The sequence below is a fragment of the Nicotiana tomentosiformis genome, chromosome 2 (genome assembly GCF_000390325.3).
Source record: "Nicotiana tomentosiformis chromosome 2, ASM39032v3, whole genome shotgun sequence".
Taxonomy (NCBI): Eukaryota; Viridiplantae; Streptophyta; class Magnoliopsida; order Solanales; family Solanaceae; genus Nicotiana; species Nicotiana tomentosiformis.
Genome location: NC_090813.1, coordinates 135540271 through 135563132, shown reverse-complemented (window position 1 = coordinate 135563132; position 22862 = coordinate 135540271).

Here is a 22862-nt window from a genome sequence, read left to right as displayed (position 1 = left end):
GGTTCTATACTTGTATACATGCCTCTTTATGCATATCTTCTCTATATGTCGCTTTCTGTTAATGAAATGATACACAGTACATATCTTCTCTATATGTCTCTCTCTATGTATTTTGACTTACCTTTTTATGCGTATCTCCTCTATATCTGAATTGTTATCCTGTTAATTCTTCGTTCATATCTTCTCTATGTGCATCATGAGCTTTACATATAGCTAGGCTTAGATTCTGGTACTATTATTGAGTATTGTATGTATTCATAACTTGTACAAATTTCATCACGTGAGTATCATTGATGATACTTGCGACTAACTCTCTGAGGTTAGTCATGATACTTACAGAGTATATGGGTCGGTTGTACTCATACTACACTCTGTACTTAATTGTGCAAATTCAGGTGTGGGACTTTCACGACTCAATTTCCATCATAGGCCGTGGTGGCGTCCAACGCTGCCATTAGGCAAGCCAACAATTAAATCAATACATCCATAGATAGTTCAAGACGCATCTCGAAACAAACAAATAGTGAAAGAAATATATGTAATCACCATCCGTGATTGCGACGCCCATTTCATGATCGCAAAGAACAATTCCTCCCCTACCCTAACAACACTCTGCGATCGCAAGACCTGCTCCGCGATCGCGAAGCACACCGGACATCAGCAAAAAAATTGCCAACTTCAACATGCTCCGAATGGTCCGAAACCCACCCGAGACCCCGTCCAAATATGCCAATAAGTACATAAATATAATTTGGACCTACTAGAGGTCTCAAAACACAAAAAATAACATTACAACCAAGAATTGCATCCCAAACTAAACTAATCAATTTTTCAAACTTTCAACTTCTTTCAACTAACTCCGAACGCGACAAATCATACTTAGATAATTCGGTATGGAATCAAATTTTACACACAAGTCCAACATAACAATACGAACCTACCCCCATGATCAGAATATCAAACAGGATCTGGTATCACCAAAGTCTGCTCTAAGTCAAACTTAGCAAATTCAAAAAGCTTCAAAATGCCAACTTCCAACAATATTTGTCGAATCACTCCCAGGCCAACCGAAACTCGACCCAAACATACGCCCCAAGTTTAAAATTACTATACAAATCTATTGAAACCTTCAAATACTGATTCCGAGAGCGTTTACTCAAAGTGGTGACCTAAGTCAAACTTAGTCACCTTAGGCCGCTATTATGGAACTAAGTATTCCAAAATTAACCCGAACCCTTAAAACCAAATCGATCGTTCCCGCAAGTCATAAAATAGGAGAAAAACATATGGAACGTCTTAAACACGAAAATGGAGTTCTAGAAAGTAAAACGACTAGTCAGGTCATTCCATGGCTAAGCTCGTTTGTTATGGAATTATGGTTTTATATGAATGTTGATAGTCGAATATTGGTTGGACAATTTAATTTATCATATTAGGTTGTTTATTCATATCTTTAGCCTAATTATTTTACTGACTAGATAATAGTGAATTACTATATATGAATATTCAACTTGAGAGAGGTAATTCTTGATTACAATAGGATTGAATAGAGTGCGGTTTGAACCTAGTCATTAGGGAATTGATTTACGAATATGCATAGAAATTTACATATTTTTCGTGCTTAGCGAATTGTGCAAGAATTGTTAATGCTTTTTTTTTTTATCTCTAATCTCATAGAAATATATGGTTTAAAATAAATTGAATAAGTGAGTAGAAGTTGTCAATTTTGTACGAGCATTATTCTCCTTGCATGTTAATAACCCAAATAAATTAATAAGTCGAGTCGATTGAATAATTCAACAGGATTATTACCTAACCATGACCCTAGAATATTACTTCTCATTGAATTAAAAATCTTCATGCTAAGTGTGCTAGTTAATTAGTTTTTTTTTAGTTGCAACTCTAGTTAGTAAAATTAATTAAACAAAAATCACCTTGAACTTATTCTTGACTCGATAAATTAGAATTTTCTTGATTTAGTTGATAATTGGTTAGAAGTCCTCGTGGGAACTATACTCTACTCACTCTTTATTACTTGATTGACCGTGTATACTTGCATGTGCAATTTTAGGCAATACTTGTTAAGGTGAACTTGCAAGGGCATTGCTTCCTCTTGAAGTTTATTCCTATAATTTTGGATTAATTAAGTCCTAAATTGATTGGGTATTTGTTTATCTTCAATATTTCTTTTAAATGCCTTGGTTGGTTCTCTATTAAATCTCTATATTTCTATCCATTTATTCGTGTCTTGTTATTTTTTCTTCTTATGTTCATATCAAAGTAGAAGGGAGGTTTTGACTTTTCGCTACAAAATTGTTACTTATAGAAATAGAGAATTTAGTTATATAAGCGATTTTTGGGTTAAAATTCGGATTTTTGTTAAAAGAATTTGTATTTTCTTATGGAATTTATTCCTATAGTTTGTATTGATTGAATCGAATTAATTATGATTAGATTCGAGCCGATCGGAGTCAAAAAATCGAGGAAAAGGCATACTACTTGACTGATTGAGCGTGGTTTGAGGAAAGTGACTTGACTAACCTTGTTTGGTAAAAATTCCCCTTAGGATTGATATTGATATGAAAATGTTGATGTGTTGAAAGTCGTGTACACTAGGTGATGAGTGTGTACGTGGTCTAAATGTGCAAGATTATGTATTTTAATTGTGTAGAGCACTGTTGCATAATAATTAAATTATTTTATTCTGTTATATTCATCATCCTTAATATATTTTCGTATCTTAAATTTGCCTGACATATTCCTGCTAAGTGTGTTACTTGTTTAGTTGAAACTCTGTTTCTTTTGTTCTGTGCATTATTGTCACGACCCAAAATCCTAACTTGTCGTGATGGCGCCTATCTCGCTACTAGGAAAGCCGACAATCTCAAAAATCACAATTTCTTGAAGTTTGAAAAACATAATAATTTGAGTTTAATAAAAGGCCTCACAATTTCCGATACAAACACTCCCAAAACCCGGTGTCACTGAGTATATGAGCATATAATATGAATACAAGTCTGGAAATACAGTCTATAATAGTCTAAGACCAAATACAGTAAACAAGGAGATAGGGAAGAAGAGACAAGGTCTGCGAAACACGGCAGCTACCTCAAAATCTCAAGAAAATCAACTGCATGAAAACAATCAACACCCGCTATGTTCGGGAACACCTGGATCTGCACACAAAGTGCAGGGTGTAGTATGAGTACAATCAACTCAGTAAGTAACAATAAAAAATAAGAAACTGAAGATAGTGATGAGCTACATAGTTATAGTTCATTTTCAGTAATTCCAGCAAAGAATAGACATGCTTTCAAATCTAGCATTTTAAGTCAAATCAATTCTATACAGTTCAAGTTCATGTATTCCGGATATAAAAACTTTCAGAAAATTTCACAAAAATGACAGATAGCAACTAAGTGCAACAACAAATAAAAAGCAAGTACAGCCTCTAAGGACAACAATCACTCACTGGGCTCCCAGCCCTCAGCACTCACACTCAATGGGTGCCCGCACTCACTGGGGGTGTACAGACTCCGAAGGGGCTCCTACAGCCCAAGCGCTATAATCCACATGGACAACTCACGTGCTATAGAATCAATATCTAGATCCGTACGGATAACTCACGTGTTGCACGGACAATTCATGTACTATAATATAATATCAGGATCCGCACGGACAACTCACGTGCTGCATGGACAACTCACGTGCTCTAGTATAATATCTTAGCCCCAGGCCCTCGGCCTCGGTCAGTCAGAAATTTCTCCAGTTTCTCGGGCTCTCAACAATCATGAAATCAGCCCAACCAACAATGATATGATGCATCAATACTGAACAATAGAGTCTGGGATAAAATAATCAAGTAAACTGTGACTGAGTACAAAATATCAATTAAACAGATAGTTCAACAGGTATACGACCTATGTGGGTCCCAACAGTTCCAACATATAGCCTAAACATGGTTTCTAACATGACTTACAGTCAAATTTTCACAACACATAGAGAGCACATAGCTAACAACAAGTTATTCAACTTTACAGTTTCCACGGGATGGACCAAGTCACAATCCCCTCGGTGCACGCCCATATGCCAATCACCAAGCATGTGTGTCACCTCCAAATATTCACATGATACAAAGTCCAAGGTTTCATACCCTCTGGAACAGATTTATAACTGTTACTTACCTCAAACCGTGAAATCCGTATTCCGCTAAGCCTTTTCCTCGTGAATTGGAGTCCAAACGCCTCGAATCTAGTCATAAATAATTCAATTCAGTCAATAAAATTTATTGGAATTAATTCCATAAGAAAATGCAAGTTTTCCATAAAATATCTGAAATTTAGCTCAAAAATCGCTCGTGGGGCCCACATCTCGAAATCCGACGAAACTCACAAAATCCGACAACCCATCCAATTACAAATTCAACCAAACTAATTTCACTCAATTCCGACTCAAAATCGATGTTCAAAACTCGAAAATTTGTTTTATGAAATTATAGAAATTTCCTTCAATTTCTCTTGAAGATTCGATAATCTTACACCAAAAATGAAGATTAATTCATGAAATATAATCCCATGGGAGTCAAGAACACTTATCCCAAAGTTGTGTGGAAAACTTCCTCTCCAAAATCGCCCAAGCCGAGCTCCAAAATCCAAAAATGGTGAAAAATAGCGAAACCCCAAACTTAAAGGGTTTTGTCCAGCACTTTTGCAGATGTGTTCAAGAGGTCGCACCTGCGACCCTCTGCGGAAAAATCTCGCTTCTGCGAGAACAGCTTGGCCAGCCATGGTCGCTTCTGTGATGCCTAGGACTGCACCTGAGGTCGCACTTTTGCGCAACAAGCACCACACCTGCGAAGACCCTCGCTTATGCGTGTGTAGTGTCGCTTTTGCGGCCATCGCACTTGCGAGCCCTTTTCCGCAGGTGCGATCACACCAGAACCAGCAATTCTTCAGAAATTCTTCAACTTCGAACTTTGGTCCGTTAACCCCTCAAAATCAACCCGAGGCCCCCGGGACCTCGACCAAACATACCAACAAGTCTTATATCCCAATACGAACTTAGTCAAATCCTCAAACCATCTCAAACAACAGCAAAAACACGAATACACACGGATTCAAGCCTAATGAACTTTAAAACATCAACTTCCACAACCGATGCCGAAATATATCAAATCACGTCCGATTGACCTCATATTTTGTATGCAAGTCACATTTCACATTACGTACCTATTCCAATTTCCAAAATCTGATTCCGACCCCGATATAAAAAATTCAACCACTCGGTCAAACTTCCCAAAATTCAACTTTCGCCATTTCAAGTCTAACTCGACTACGGACCTCCAAATAATTTTCTGGACACTCTCCTAAGTCCAAAATCACCATAAAAAGCTATAGGAATCATCAGAATTAAATTCCAAGGTCGTTTACTCATAAGTCAACATCCGGTTAACTTTTCCCACTTAATCTTTCTATTATGAGACTAAGTATCTCAATTCATTCCGAAATCTTTCCGGACCCGAACCAACTAACATGATAAGTCATAAATAAATTGTAAGGCATAAATTGAGCAGTAAATGAGGGAACGGGGCTGTAATACTCAAAACGACCGGCGAGGTCGTTTCCCCCATTTCTATTTCCTTTATGCTCTTAATCTATATTATCATATACCAGGTTAGTTGGTTCGGTCCCGGAGTGGTTTCGGAGCGGAATGAGATATTTAGTCTCTTATTTAGAACCTTAAGTTGGAAAAGTCAATCGGATGTTAACCTATGTGTAAACGATCTTGAATTTGAATTCTGATTGTTCCGTTAGCTCCGTTAGGTGATTTTGGACTTAGGAGTGTGTCCGGAATGTGATTTGGAGGTCCGTGGTAGAATTAGGCTTGAATTGGCAAAATTTGGAAATTTGGTGATTTCGGTCGGCAGTGGAAAATTTGATATCAGGGTCGAAATGGAATTCCGGAAGTTGGAGTAGGTTTGTAGTGTCATTTATGATGTGTGTGCAAAATTTGAGGTCATTCGGACGTGGTTTGGTTGGTTTCGGTATCGGTTGCCGAATTTAGAAATTTAGAAGTTCTTATGCTTGAATCCGAGGGTAATTCGATGATTTGATGTTGTTTTGAGTGATTCGAAGGTTCAACTAAGTTTGTATGTTGATATATGACTTGTTGGTATTTTTGGTTGAGGTCCCGAGGGCCTCGGGATGATTCCGGGTGGTTAAAGGATTTGTCGAAGTTGGAAAATGCAGCTGAAGCTGCTGCTAGTGCTATTTTCGCACCTGGGGAAGAAAGATCGCAGGTACGAGGCTGCTGGTGCGTGCGGGGAGTTCGCAGGAGCAGGAAATGCTGGGCTAGGCAGGTTGCACAGGTGCGAGTTGGATGCCGCATCTGCGAGCCCGCAGGTGCAAAACCTGGGGCGCAGATGCGGAAATGGGGAATACTGGGCAGGCTTCGCAGGAGCGGCGTATAAGCGCGCATGCGCGAGAATTTGCTGCGCAGATGCAGAAAATGTAAGGCCAATGCTGGAGCGCACGCGCGAAGGATTTTGGCCGCACCTGCGAGCCCGTATGTGCGAGGCTTGGAGCGCAGGTGCGGAAGCTGGGGAAATAAGTGGAGTTCGCGGATGCGGCGCCTTGACTACAGGTGCGGTCCAGCAGGCACGTGGAATAGGCCGCAAGTGCAAAAATCTGGGCAGAATGTATAGATTGCACTTCGCGAATTTTGGTTCTTTTCCACCATTTTCAAGTTGGTTTTTGGAGCTTTTGGAATGATTTTCGAAAGGTGATTCAAGGGCTATCAGGGAGGTAAGTTGCTTGAGCCCTAATACTTGTATACATGGTGATTTTCCGTTGTTTAATCATTGTAATTAGTGAAAATGAGGGGTTAGGGCTTGGAATTTTTAAGAGTTTAATTTAAGGATTTGAATGACCAAACGATGTCAGATTTTGATGAATTTGGTATGGTTAGACTCTTGAGTGAATGAGCTTTCTAGTTTTGTAAATTTTGTCGGATTTTGAGACGTGGGCCCGGAGGGTGGGTTTGAGCCAATGTCGGTTTTGGTCTAATTTGATAGTTTTTCTTGCGGAATTCATTCCATTAGCGTATATTGATGGTATTGTACTGATTGTAAATAGATTTGGAGCATTTGGAGGCCGAGTCCAGAGACAAGAGCATTGCGGGGAAGAGATTTGACCGGTTTGAGGTAAGTAACGAGTGTAAATCTAGTCCTGAGGGTATGAAACCCCGGATTTCGTATCATTCTACTATTTTAAGGTGATTCACATGCTAGGTGATGGGCGTGTGGGCGTGCACCGTTGGGGATTTTTGACTTGGTCCGTCCCGTAGCAACTGTAAAGTTGCATATTTTGTTGAAACTATATAATACTTTTATGTTTTAGAAAGAGTTTTTGTAAATTGGGCTGAATGCCATGTTTGGGCCTTGTGCCGGTGCTGTTTGGTCCCTTAGGGGCCTTTTCTTACTATCCTCTCACTGTTTCCGATTGAAAATCTATACTCAGTCATGGTTATACCTGTTTACTGCATAACTCAGTTTTATTACTCGATTTTAATGCATATAAATGTTGTTTTGGGCCGAGCACCCTGTTTTTACTGAAATGCCCGAGTGGCTTGAGAGGTTTATGACTGAGTGAGGCCGATGGCCTGATTTGTGAGGATATTTATGGGATCGAGCTGCATGCCACAGCATGTTGATATCGGCCAAGGGTCTAATTGTGAGGATGAGTGTGGATCGGGGCTGCCTGCCTACAACATATTTTATTATTATAGTACGTGAGTTGTCCGTGCAGCACGTAATTTGTCCGTGCAGATTATAGCGCTTGGGCTGAAGGAGCCCCTCCGGAGTCTGTACACATCCCCAGTGAGTGCAGGTACCTACTGAGTGCGAGTGCCGAGTGCTGAGTGATAGGGAGGCATGAGTGATTGTAAGGTATGCCCTAGTTGCACAAGTGACTGTGAGGTTTGCCCGAGGGGCTGTATATGAGTGATGTTTTGCTCGAGGGGCTGTTTATAATTTCATTATTTTTGCTCACCTTTGCATTTTACCTTTGTTTGAAAACTGTTGAAAAATATCTTTAAATGATTTTTACTGGAACTGGGTTTAAACGAGATATTTTGATTCAAATCCTGATTTTAAAAGCATGTGGTATTTTACTGAGATTTTCCTGATATGAACATTATATGTTTTATTGCTCGTCACTACTGCTCAGTCTTTATTTATTATTGTTACTTACTGAGTTGGCGTACTCACGTTACTCCCCGCACATTGTGTTCAGATCCAGGTTTAGCTGGACACGATAGCGGTTGTTGATTATTTTGGTTGCAGATTTTCTCGGGGATAGTAAGGTAGCTGCTTGGCGACCGTAGCCCCTGCTCTTCTCCCTCTTATCTTCCTCTAGTTGTATTTAGCTATTTTCCCAGGCTGAGTTAGCCTTGATATTGTTAGACAGATTGTAGTAGATGCTCATGACTAGTGACACCCTGATATCGGGCTTTTCTTTTCCGCACTTTTCTTTTGATTTGAACTCCTTTGCGAAGGTTTTTATGTTAAATAGCACTGAAATTATCTTTGAAATGAAAATATCAGTTTGTTTTGGAAATGAGTCGGCTTTCCTAGTTCTACGATAGGCGCCATCACGACAGGGTTTGTTTGGGTCGTGACAGATTGGTATTAAAGCCTAGGTTACATAGGTCTCATGAGTCATGATCGGGTTTAGTAGAGTCTTGCGGATCGGTACGGAGATGTCTGTACTTATCTTCGAGAGGCTACAGAACCCTTAGGAAAATTTCACTTTCTTTTATTCTATCGTGCAAAATTGATTCAGCTTGAAACATAACTCTTTGAATTCCTTCTACGTATTTGTATGCGCACATGAGTGCTCGGTATCAGTTGTGCATCGCCGGCTTGTGATTCTGTGAATGAGGTTCGAGATGTGTATTATGTGTTTTGGTGATGGGCTAGTGTGGAGGACTTGAGGCCAGGTTTAAACCGTAGCTTTGGCATGGTAGCTTCAGTTGTAACCTGTACATTTGGACTCATATGTCCGGTAATGCCCCTACGAGTGAAATTCGTGGATCGATGAGCGGTGGAATGGCTTTGTGATGAGTATGATGTAACTGCGGGATGTGTTAAGACGATTTGAATGTGACGAGAGGTGTTTCCTTGAAATGTAAAGGAAGGCCATTGGGCGCTTGATTTTTCGTTTTGATGTGATGTACGGTCTCGAGTGTGAATGTTTTGAAGGATCTTTCACGTTTTTAAATTTTGGGGCAAATTAAATTCTCATGTCTTGTCAATGAGTTTGGACTCAAGAAGAGTAAGTGATTGTGTAGTAATTGTGGTTGCGAATGGGTATTTTTGATATTGATGGCTCGAGAAAGATGATCTTCGAAGGGACTTAGAGGCGGTAACATTTTATTGGTTCAGGTGTGATAGAGATACATTTCGATTGATGCAGTAGTTGGGTAGCAAAGTATGAGGGAAGACATGACGGGAAGTGTTTCGCGGTGGTTGAAGTACTAGCAGGTCAAGTAGGAGAAGTAGAGGTTGAGAAGTTTCTTAAAGGAGATGATTTAACCGAAGTAAGAGTGGCAGATTAGCATATGAATTCACTAGTAGGGTAGTCGGGCGCCTTGAGAAAGTGTAGATTGGTTTGGAATCGTGTTAGTATGTGAATTGGCCTGCAGACTCTATTTGGAGTAATGGTTAGTGTACAAAGGAAAATTTTGAATATGGCATAAAGGAGTGTGTTTGAAATGAATAGAGGCGTGAAGATCTGATTATCGTGTCAGGTACAATATGACTTGAGTTCGGAAGGTATTGTTGACGTACAGTTGATGTCAATAGGGAAAGTGATAACTTATACAAATGGTGGGCGAGCATGAACTCAGGAGAATTTACGGATTTAGTGGTCATTGCACTCAGTGCAGTGTCATTGGAAGATGTCAGTAAGGAATTCCACATGTGGGTTATCTCCTGTGTGCAACTAGCGGTGGCGTGATGTTGATGAAGCTTTTGCGAGGAATATTACTTGCTACCCAGTAGGAGGTCGCGTGTATGATTTTGGCTAGAGATTTATAATGTTTATGAAAGGCTTAATAAAAGACTTCGAGAAGTCTGGCAGGTTAACGGTGCGAGACCTTGGTAATTGAGAAGGAGAAATCCTTATGGGTTCTAATTTTATATAATTGCAGCTTAAGGCTAAGTGGGGGTGTCTATCATCGACGAGTTGATTCCACGGTTATGGGTCGTATTAGTTTCGGTTCGGGGTATACCAGTGAATCAGTTATAACTTGCAGAGGTCGAGATCGAGGATGACTCGGGTAAAGGAATTTCTGGACACAAGTTGTATTATACTCTATGGTTATAGGAGGACCATAAAATAATTGAGTGGTTATTCACAAAGAATGTAGTGTACATGGAGCGGGAATTTGCTTGGTTGCCTAGGAGTGTGGGTTACTCTTTATTCCCTTGGGTGTTGGTGTGCTAATGGGGCACATGTCGTTTCGGTCCGTTTAGTCGGTTAATTCGAGATTTGAGTAGAGTGGATGACTCTCGAGAATGGCTCCAATGGATTCAAGATTTATAAGTATGGCTAGAAAACTGGGAGTTGCATTGAACGGTGTTAAGACTCGTGGCCTCTTATATCATTGTGAATTATGCATTTCAATATCAAGAAGGTGAAGAAAACAGTTTTAGGTTCACAAAAAGTCTCTTCGGAGTACGCATTTTTGGTTATGGAACCTTTGGGATACATAAAAAGGGAATTCGGCGGCTTATAAGCCTTAGGGCGGCGTGATTCTATGTTAGAGTTCGTAGGGTAAGTCTTAGTTAAGGATAGTAGTATTCTAACAAGAAAAAAGTAGCAATTTGAAGGCAATTTAGAAATAACTTGGAGAAATAGGACAGCTTGGTAGTAGGTTGGGTTAGCACAGTAATGGGTATGATCGGTTCTTTGGGTACTTATGATGTGGCTAGTATCTATAGGTGTTTCGTGGCAATGCTCTCGAATTTGGCAACTTGTGTGGCTTGGTGGAGTTAGAGGAATTCAGTTCAGATAGTTTGGTTATGTGACAATGGATTTCAAAGTGTTCATGATGGGTTCTACCATGGTTTGAACCGGATATTTTCTACCGATGTACGGAACATGTTGTGTGTTATGATTTCCTCCTAGAAAGAAGCAAGAAAGAGGTTTCTGACTAATAAGGTATGTAATTTGCTAGTGACTCAGAGTTGATAATGGAATTCTTATGCTTGTCACATGATGGCATAATAGATGTGGTGTGTTGTGCAGGAATAGGATTTACATGTACAAGGTCACAGTTTAGTTTTGAAGGGAAGGACATAAATTCTTAGGCAGCATGGACGGTTTCAGATGACTAGGTAAATGATATTACTATTTGGTATGGCTTGATGAGAGTGTACATTTCAGAAGGGGCAGTGTGTTTTGATGTATGGTTACTTCGCTGGTATTGCGGCACTCTCCTGGTTGATCAACTGTTGATATTCAAAGTTTTGCCAGGTGGCACGGAAGAATTTTTAAAGTATTTCTCGTGGGATGATTGTGTATGAGAGAGGTGTTAGGCATTCAGGCAGTGGAGGTGGAATCAAATATGGTGATTCATGTGTTCTGTGGAATTGGAGATTGGGAGTTCTCAGGAGCAGATTGTTTCATGGTTGTGGATTGTGAAGTTGTGGCCGGAGCTAGCCAGATGATAGAAGGTGTTATGATTCCATCATTGTGGACTTTCGGAAGTTGTTTATCTATTGGTGGCTGACCATAGTTGATTTGGGGCCCATTGGTATGCCCAATTAGGATGTGTATTCTACACCGAGCCGGATTGATTGGCTCCATACTGCTATTATTGAAGGATGTGCCATTCGATTGATGTGAAGATTATTCGTGTTCTGAAATGATCTGTGAGTTACTCTTCTATGCTACGAGGAGTTGTGATTCGTTAGTTACATGCACCTATGGTACGGTTCTATTGTGGCCTTATAGCGGAATTTGAGCGAGAATAGTATTGGATATTGCTTGGTTGATGGCGTATTGGTCATGTTCTTTCGAGTTTTGTGTGACATGGTGTCGTTTGCTTCTCTGTGGTTATGGTAATGCACTTTGGGTACTTGATGTCGAATTGTGCATGATTATTGATTTTAGCAGGGTGGCTTGAGGTGTTTCATATGGACCAGTATTTGGATAGGGTTGCGTATTGCAGCAGAGTTATGTGGAAATATGATCCCTAGTGTAAGATTCGTGTGTTATGGTTCTGCGGTGTGTGATGGGTTCTTAGCATTACGTCGGGGTGGTACTCGTCGAGCTTCCGGAATGGTTCTCTTGTTTGGGTCATTGTTACGATTGGGTACATTTGGAATGTTGCTATCTGGTGCACGGATTGCATGGGTTATGGCTTTAGATTGTATTGATGTGTCATGTCACTAGAGTGGTCATGTTGGATGAGACGAGGTCATTGGACCTAGAATGAATGGTTATGAATTCGGTATGTTTCTTTCATCATCGGCAGTGTACGAAGGTTTTAGAACGAGGTTTTGTCTGATACGATGTTTATTACCGGCACTGGGATGATTTGAGCTGATATTGTGATTAGAAATCATTGCTTCGAGCATTCAAGCTATGCGGTATTTGAATTTGAGTATTGGATTTATGTTTACGGCTTTTGGTACAGCTTGTTCAGACTTATACGGTATGTAGATGTGAACTTCTGATCTTATAAGAAATTTAGGATGTTGGAAATTTGATTCGAAGGCTTGTGGGCTAGGTTGAATTGAGATATTTCAGTTATGTTGTACTATCAGACCTGTATGGGATAGGGTGACATGGGATCATCCCCGTGTATGTGCATGGGAAAGTTACACAGCCATTTCTTGGCTTTTGGACCAACTCTCGGCACGTTCGAGGACAAACGTATGTTTAAGTGGGGGAGGATGTAACGACCCGGCCGGTCGTTTCAGAAGTTATAGCCCCATTTCCCCCATTTTTGTTTCCTTTATGCTCTTAAGCTATATTATGATATATCAGGTTAGTTGGTTCGGTCCCGGAGTGGTTTCGGAGTGGAATGAGACACTTAGTCTCTTATTTAGAACCTTAAGTTGGAAAAGTCAACCGGATGTTGACCTCTGTGTAAACGATCTCGGATTTGAATTCTGATGGTTCCACTAGCTCCGTTAGGTATTTTTGGACCTGGGACTGCGTCCGGAATGTGATTTGGAGGTCCGTGGTAGAATTAGGCTTGAATTGGCGAAATTTGGAAATTTGGCGATTTCGGTCGGCAGTGGAAAATTTGTATCTGGGTCAGAATGGAATTTCGGAAGTTGGAGTAGGTTCGTAGTGTCATTTCTGATGTGTGTACAAAATTTGAGGTCATTCGGACGTGGTTTAGTTGGTTTCGGCACCGGTTGCTGAATTTGAAAATTTAGAAGTTCTTAGGCTTGAATCCGAGGGTAATTTGATGATTTGATGTTGTTTTGAGTGATTTGAAGGTTTGACTAACTTTGTATGTTGATATATGACTTGTTGGTATTTTCGGTTGAGGTCCCGAGGGCCTCGGGGTGATTCCGGGTGGTTAATGGATTTGTCGAAGTTGGAAAATGCTGCTGAAGCTGCTGCTACTGCTATTTTCGCACTTGCGGAAGAAAGAGTTGCAGGTGCGAGGCCGCTGGTGCGCGTGGGGAGTTTGCAGGTGCGGGCAATGCTGGGCTAGGCAGGTTGCGCAGGTGCGAGTTGGATGTCACATCTGCGAGCCCGCAGGTGCAAAACCTGGGGCGTAGATGCGAAAAGGGAGATACTGGGCAGGCTTCGCAGAAGCGGAGTATGAGCGCGCAGGTGCGCTTGCGCAGGCGCGAGCATTTGCTGCGCAGATGCGGAAAATGTGAGGCCAATGTTGGAGCACAGGCGCGAAGGATTTGGCCGCACCTGCGAGCCCGCATGAACGAGGCCCGGAGCGCAGGTGCGAAAGCTGGGGAATTAAGTGGAGTTCGCGGATGCAGAGCCTTGACCGCAGGTGCGGTCCTGCAGGCACGTGGAATAGGCCGCAGGTGCGAAAATCTGGGCAGAATGTATAGATAGCACTTCGCGAATTTTGGTTCATTTCCACCATTTTCAAGTCGGTTTTTGGAGCTTTTGGAGTGATTTTCGAAAGGTGATTCAAGGGCTATCAGTGAGGTAAGTTGCTTGAGCCATAATACTTGTATACATGGTAATTTTCGGTTTTTTAATCATTGTAATTAGTGAAAATGAGGGGTTAGGGCTTGAAATTTTTAAGAGTTTAATTTAAGGATTTGAAGGACCAAACGATGTCGGATTTTGATGAATTTGGTATGGTTAGACTCGTGAGTGAATGAGCTTTCTAGTTTTGTAAATTTTGTCGGATTTTGAGACGTGGGCCCGGGGGCCGGGTTTGAGCCAACTTCGGGTTTTGGTCTAATTTGATAGTTTTTCTTGTGGAATTCATTCCATTAGTGTATATTGATGGTATTGTACTGATTGTAAATAGATTTGGAGCATTTGGAGGCCGAGTCCAGAGACAAAAGCATTGCGGGGTAGAGATTTGACCGGTTTGAGGTAAGCAACGATTGTAAATCTAGTCCTGAGGGTATGAAACCCCGAATTTCGTATCATTATACTATTTTGAGGTGATGTACATGCTAGATGACAGGCGTGTGGGCGTGTACCGTTGGGGATTTGTGACTTGCTATGTCCCGTAGCAACTGTAAAGTTGCATATTTTGTTGAAATTATATGATACTTATATGTTTTAGAAAGAATTTTTGTAAATTGGGCTGAATGTTATGTTTGGGCCTTGTGCCAGTGCTGTTTGGTCCCTTAGGGGCCTTTTCTTACTATCCTCTCACTGGTCTAGCCTACTACCCAGTGGTCCTGTTTACTTGAGTTTCTTCTGAATTATCCTCAAATTGATACTTCTCCTTATCAGAACTCCACGATCCTTACCCAAAGCTCACTACTAGACATCCTAACATAAAATCGCTTCGCCCTAATGCCCAAAAGTTCCTATATTCTTCTTAAGCACCCCCATAAGTAACATAACCGAAACGTCCACTCTGAAAATAGCTTATGTGAATTTAAAATTGTTCTTCTTACCCTTCTTACACTGAAATATAGAATCCATAGTCATACAAAATTACCGTACGTTCCGATACCATCCAATGTAGGTAACCGATTCTAGTGATATACAAATTCGAAACATTTTCAATTCCCACATATACATTTTGAATCCATTAGAACCCTCTGAAGAGTCATCCACTCTGCTCAAATCTAATTTGCTCTGCCCAAATGGGCCGAAAGGCACAAGTCCCATTAGCACAACAACCCCCAAAGAAGTAACCATGCCTTAACACCACCAATAAAATTCATGCTCTCTTACGCACTACGTTCTTCAAAATAACAATTTAATCATTCCATTATTTCCGTATTTCTATAAAGTGCCATATAACCCGTATTCAAGAATTTCCTTACTTTAGTCATCCTCGATCTCCATTTCTGCAAGTCATAACTGATCCACAAGTATGACTCCGACCAAAACTAAAATTTAACACATAACCCTGAAATCAAATTGTCAATAGCAGGCTCCCCCACTTAGCTTTAAGCTGCAATTATATAAACTTAGAACCCGCAAGGATTTCTCCTTCTCAATTACTATGATCTCGCACCGTTAACTCGCCATACTTCTCGAAGTCTTTTGTTAAGCTTTCATGAACATTTTGAATCACCAGCCACAGTCACACACTCGACCTCTTACCGGGTAGCAAGTAATATTCCTCGTAGAAGCTTCATCAATATCACGTCACTACTAACTGCTCACAAGAGATAACCCACCCGTGGAATTCCTTACCGACATTTTCCAATGACACTGCACTGGGTGCAACGACCACATAATCAGTAAATTCTCCTGAGCTCATGCTTGCCTACCATTTGTATAAGTCTGCACTTTCCCTTTTCACATCAACTGAAAGTTCAACAATACCTTCTGAACTCAAGTCTGTAGGCCAGATCACATTCTATCATGATTTCAAACCGTTCTACACTTTCTCAAGGCGCGCGACTGTGAGGACCCGTAAACATTTTAACCAAAAACTCGGGGTTTCGTGGTGCCAAGATAGTTCGGACTTTTTGGACTGAACAGTACCCTACGGACTTAGAGGAAAATGTTTTACAGAAGAAAGCGTGACCGCATAATGGCCGCAGAGCGAAGCAGTAATTTTGGCCAATTTGAGGTCAATTTTGCGGTCGATTATGCGACCGCATAATCGATACACGGACCGCATAATCGATATATGGACCGCATATCAGTCGCATATTTTCCTCTTGGGTTTCTGCGGAGGGAGTTCTACGGTGCATTATGCGACCGCAGAACAAGTATGTGGACCGCATACTGGTCGCATACTTGAGCCGAAAGTTTAGGCCCCTGAGGGCCATATCTGCGATCACTTTGCGGACCGCATAAGCATTATGCGATCGCATATGCGACCGCAGACCTGTGTCAGGGCACCATTTTTCTTTATTTAAAACCCGACCCCCATTCCGTTAAAATACCCCTTAGGTCTATTTTGAGCTTATTTTCTGATGTTTCTAGAGTGAGAGAGAGAGAGAGGGTTCAAGAGGGAGGGACTAAGTTTTCATCAAATTGATCTTTAATCATCACTTGAAGCTTTGGAAATGTTCAAGTAGAGCACAAATTCTTCATCCAAAAGGGTAAGACTTCATCACCCCAGCTCTTAATTTCAAACATAGCTATAATAGGGGTACTAGTGTGATACTTCATGGGTACAAGGATGGTTTATCTTGCATGCATGTATGATAAAGAGTGGGGGGAAAAGTGAGCTAGAACCATGAACGTTTTCTTAATTTTGGGTTCAATTTGTATATTGCTAAAATAGATTGTGGTTGCTAAGGGTTCCGGAAAATTGTAGAGAATAAAGAAGCGCAATTGAGGTATGTATGGCTAACTCTCTTCTTCCTAGAATCGAACTCCTGGTGTCCGAATAATGGGTTTAAGTTCTAACTTGATCATACTAGAATTGTTTGCCTTAGTGTGTTGGATTGAAAGATTCATGTTCCCTAATTGTTTTAGATAGTTACCATGTCATCATGCTATTTGAGAACGTAATTATGTTGTTTCCAAGCTCCTCCCCTTATATGTGCAATGCTTTATGTGATGGTACTTATCGACATGAATGATGATGTTATTTGAATGGATAAAATGGAAAAAGACTTGAATTGTAAAATGTTCCCAAGTGCCAAGAACTGCTTAATAAATGAGGCTATTTGTGCCATATAACAAAAGATGGGGAAAAATGTGAATTGAGTGAACAATTGAAAGAGGTTATGTCTCAAGTGAGATGGCTTAGCCGATCGGGCCGAGATCGGACGCCATGCTGTACACATGGTGGCATTTGTCTTGGAATTATTGATTTATATTGTGGATATGGATATGTCTCACTTGAGATGGCTTAGCCGGTCGGGCCGAGACCGGACTCCGTGTAAAAACACGGTGGCATTGTGAGTTGTGGCCTTGGAACTAAAGATTATTAATCTAAAAAGATGGAAAGATTGGATTAGAAACTATGTGACCCTTACTTGGTGTTTTATTTGTATTTCTATGAAATTCTTATTGATTATTATGACTGTCTTCTCTTGGTTTCGATGTTCATTCTACTAAGATTGGTGTTTGCCTTACATACTAGTACTATTCGACAGTGCTAGCGTCCCTTTTGCCAGGGGCGCTACATCTTTGAATAGATGTAGGCGGTTCCATCGCAGATAGTGCCGATCGCAGATAGGTGGTGCTCTCTTTCTCTCCCCACAGCAGTCTTGGTGTGCCCCATTTCTCCCAGGGGTCATGTAGTCCTTCTTTTGTATAAGTTTTCATATTTTGAGGTATAGCCCGGGGCCTTGTTGCTGGCATTGTCATGTTGCTCTTTCGTACTCTTAGAGGCTCCATAGATGTTTATGTGGGTCATGTATGTATGTTGGGGTGGTCGTTGGATCGAGTTATATTTTGGAAACTCAACTATGGTATAATGTATATAATGATAAATGGACCAGCAACGTTTATATATTTATATAACTGACCTCTCCCCTATTTTACAAATGGTGATGTGATCGTTTTTTTGGGATTATGAATGAGTCGGGTAGGAAAGGTTTAATAGGCTTGCTCGACCGGGTCTACTCGATTGAGCACCGGTCGCGCTCCCCGAGGTTGGGGCATGACATACTTGGTATCAGAGCCTAAGGTTTTAAAGTGTCCTAGGATGTCTCAGAGCCGTGTCTAGTAGAGCCCTTCTTATCGGTGTGTTGTCGACCATATCTATAATTAGGGGGCTACTTGGACAATTAAGAATGATACCCTTCATTGTTGTTCTATATCGTGCGATAGAGCGGAACGTGAGGTTGTTTTCCCCTAACTCGTGCATTGTTTTAACTTTCAGTAAATGGCACCTAAGAAGAGAGCGAGAATTGGCCAAGAAGCCAATGCCACACCAGGAGTGGTTGTTGATCCCTTACTTGATAATGCGGGTGAGGATAATCCCCCTACTATGACAATGCCTGATTCGTCTACTCCAGAACAGACTACCCTAGTTCCTACACCCACGGAGGGTGCCACAATCCCTCCCGCCGATACACATGTTCCACCTCCAGCCCCAGCTCCAGGTCCCGGTATTTCTGATGGGGATCTTAGGGGAGCTATTCAGATGCTGACTCAATTAGTAGCTTCTCAGGCCCAGAGGTCAAATGTTGCACCCACCTTATTTAGATCGCAAGAGGATTCTTCTGGTTCTAGGGTAAACAGGTTCCTTCAGTTAGATCCTCCAGTATTCACAGGTACTGATCCCGGGGCAGACCCTCAGGATTTCATTGATGAGATGCATAAGACTCTCCAAGTTATGCGTGCTACTAAAGTAGAGGGACTAAAGTTAGCCTCTTATCATCTGAAATAGGTGGCATATTCCTGGTTTGAGATGTGGGAAGATTCCCATGAGGAGAGGAGCCCTCCGACGAGATGGAATGAGTTCGCGAATGCCTTCATAGACCATTTCTTGCCTGCCGAGACTAAGGCAGACCGTGCCATGGTGTTTGAGACCCTTAAACAGGGTAGTAGGAATGTGTGGGAGTATCACATGCAGTTTGTGTGCCTGTCGAAGTATGCTGTTCATATGATGCCGACTATGGAGGCAAGAGTGCGTCGATTTGTGCAGGGCCTTAGCCCTTTGGTTATTAATGAGGCTGCCACAGCTGCTCTAAATTCTGACATGAACTATGGAAGAATGGTGGCATTTGCCCAAGCTACGGAGGCTCGAAAGTTAAAGCTCAGGATGGAACGGGAAAGTAGTAGTAGGGCCCGATCAGCAGGCAACCTTGGGGACTCGTTCGGAGGTGGGAGATCAGCTTTTTGGGGAGGATCATCAGGGCCGTCCCAGTCTTATGCTCAGTCTTCAGCTAGTGCCCTGCCATCAGGGCACTGTCAGCAGCAGGGGAGTCATTTTAGGTCAGGTCAGGGCAGCAGGGGGTCCCACCATCATGGCCGACCAGGAGGGAGATTCCAGCAGCAGCAGAGGGCCCCATGCCCTAAGTGTGGGAGAATACATTCGAGAGTCTGCTACCTGGACATGCCCGTATGTTACGGATATGGAATGAGAGGTCATATTCAGAGGGAGTGTCGTGCATCCCGTCAAGGTGCAGGCAGGGGCACAACCCAGTCATCCAATTCTACAATTGCTACATCTTCAGCACCCCCTCCAGCTCGAGGCACTCTAGCACCCACAGGGCGTGGTGCAGCTAGGGGTGGTGCACAGAGTTCGGGAGGACCCAGCCGATTCTATGCTATGAGTGGTCGACAGAGTTAGAGGCTTCCCCAGATGTCGTCACAGGTATATTGACTATTAAATCTTACGATGTGTATGCCCTTATTGATCCCAGATCTTCTTTGTCCTATGTTACTCCTTATGTTGCTATGAGTTTCGGGATAGAACCGGAACAGCTTCATGAGCCGTTCTCTGTATCTACTCCGGTTGGCGAGTCTATTATGGCCGCATGGGTTTATAGGGATTGTGTTGTCACGATGCGTGGTCGGGATACCATGGTCGATCTTATTGAACTAGGGATGATTGATTTTGATGTAATAATGGGAATGGACTGGCTTTATTCATGTTTTGCCAAACTCGATTGCCGAGCTAGAATCATGAGGCTCGAGTTTCCTAATGAGCCAGCTGTTGAGTGGAAGGGGAATAATGTTATGCCAAAAGGTAGGTTTATTTCTTACCTTAAGGCCATAAAGATGATCAGGAAGGGGTATATTTACCATTTGGTCCGAGTTACGGATACCACTGCTGAGGTGCCTACCCTTAAATCTGTACCAATTGTGAATGAATTCCCCGATGTATTTCCGGATGAGCTCCCTGGAATTCCTCCAGACAGGGAGATTGATTTTGGGATTGATGTGATGCTGGGCATGCAGCCTATATCCATTCCACTGTATAGAATGGTGCCAGTAGAATGAAAAGAGTTAAAGGAACAACTAAGGGATTTGCTAGAGAAAGGTTTCATCCGACCGAGTGTGTTGCCTTGGGGCGCACCGGTTCTCTTTGTCGGGAAGAAAGATGGATCGATGCGGATGTGTATTGATTACCGGCAACTCAACAAAGTCATAATCAAAAACAAATACACATTGCCTAGAATTGATGATTTGTTTGATCAATTACAAGGTGCTAAGTTCTTCTCCAAAATTGATTTGCGGTCCGGGTACCATCAATTGAAGGTAAGGGAGCAGGATATTCCGAAAATAGCTTTCAGAACCCGGTATGGGCACTTTGAATTTTTAGTAATGTCTTTCGGGCTAATAAATGCCCCTGCAGCTTTCATGGATCTTATGAATCGAGTCTTCAGGCTGTTTCTTGACTCTTTTGTGATAATATTCATTGATGACATCCTTGTATATTCACGAAGTCGAGAGGATCACGCCGACCACCTCAGGGCAATTTTGCAGACTCTTCATCACCACCACTTGTATGCAATGTTCTCGAAATGCGAATTTTGGCTTGAATCTGTTACATTCCTGGGTCATGTCGTCTCCGGAGAAGGAATTAAGGTTGATCCTCAAAAGATTGCAGCGGTGAAGGATTGGCCTAGACCTACTACTCCAATAGAGATTCGCAGTTTATGGGTTTGGCGGGGTATTATAGGAGGTTTCTGGAGGGGTTCTCCACTATTGCCTCTCCATTGACTAAATTGACGCAGAAGGCGGTTAAGTTCCAGTGGTCCGGGGCTTGTGAAAGGAGCTTCCAGGAATTGAAATCAAGATTGACTTTGGCGCCGGTATTGACCCTGCAAGAGGTTACCGAGGAGTTTGTGGTGTATTGCGATGCTTCATGGATCGGTCTTGGGTGTGTATTAATGCAACATGGTAAGGTTATAGCATATGCTTCAAGGCAACTTAAGAATCATGAAAAGAACTATCCAACTCATGACTTAGAGCTTGCAGCGGTGGTTTTTGCATTAAATATTTGGCTTCATTATTTGTATGGAGTCCATATAGATGTATTCATGAACCACAAGAGTCTTCAATACAATTTCAAACATAATGAATTAAACTTAAGGCAGAGAAGGTGGCTTGAGTTGCTCAAAGATTATGACATCGACATTTTGTATCATCCGGGGAAAGCTAATGTGGTGGCGGATGCTCTTAGTCGGAAATCTATGGGTAGTTTGGCTCACTTGGAGGCATGTCAAAGGCCCTTGGCCCGGGAGGTTCACTAGTTGGCCAGTTTGGGAGTTTGTCTTGCGGACTCTAATGAAGGAGGAGCGATTGTGCGGAATAGGGCGGAATCATCGCTTGTGACAGAAGTCAAGGAGAAGCAATACAGTGATCCAGTGTTGGTGCAGCTGAAGGAAGGGATTCATAAACATAAGACTACGGCTTTTTCTCTTGGCATGGATGACGGTACATTACGGTACCAAGGACAACTATGTGTTCCACATGTAGATGGTCTTCGGGAAAGAATCATGACATAAGCTCATACTTCTAGATATTCCGTGCACCCGGGTTCTACAAAAATGTATCATGACCTCAAAGAAGTTTACTGGTGGAATAACATGAAGAGGGGCATGGCGGACTTTGTGGTAAAATGTTCAAACTGTCAACAAGTGAAGGCCGAGCATCAAAGGCCCGGTGGGTTAGCTCAGAGTATAGAAATTCCAATGTGGAAATGGGAAATGATCAACATGGATTTTGTGGTAGGGTTACCGCACACTCCACGTAAGTTTGACTCAATTTGGGTGATCGTGGACCGACTCACGAAATTAGCACACTTTTTACCAGTTAAATCCACCGACACTGCGGAACAATATGCTCAATTGTATATCAAGAAAATAGTCAGGCTTCATGGCACTCTAGTTTCCATCATTTCTGATCAAGGGGCCAAATTCACAGCTAATTTTTGGAAGATATTTCAGCAAGGTTTGTGTACGCTGGTAAATCTTAGCACGGCTTTCCATCCACAGACTGACGGACAAGCAGAGCGGACTATTCAGACGCTTGAGGACATGTTGCGTGCGTGTGTACTTGACTTCAAGGGTAGTTGGGATGATCATTTTCCGCTCATAGAATTTGCTTATAACAACAACTTCCATGCCAGTATTCAGATGGCGCCATTTGAGGCCTTGTATGGTAGAAGATGTAGGTCGCTGATTGGGTGGTTCGAGGTTGGAGAAGCTGAACTAATAGGACCAGACCTTGTGTATCAGGCTACGGAAAAGGTTAAGATCATAAAAGAGCGGTTGAAAACTGCTCAGAGTCATCAAAAATCCTACTTAG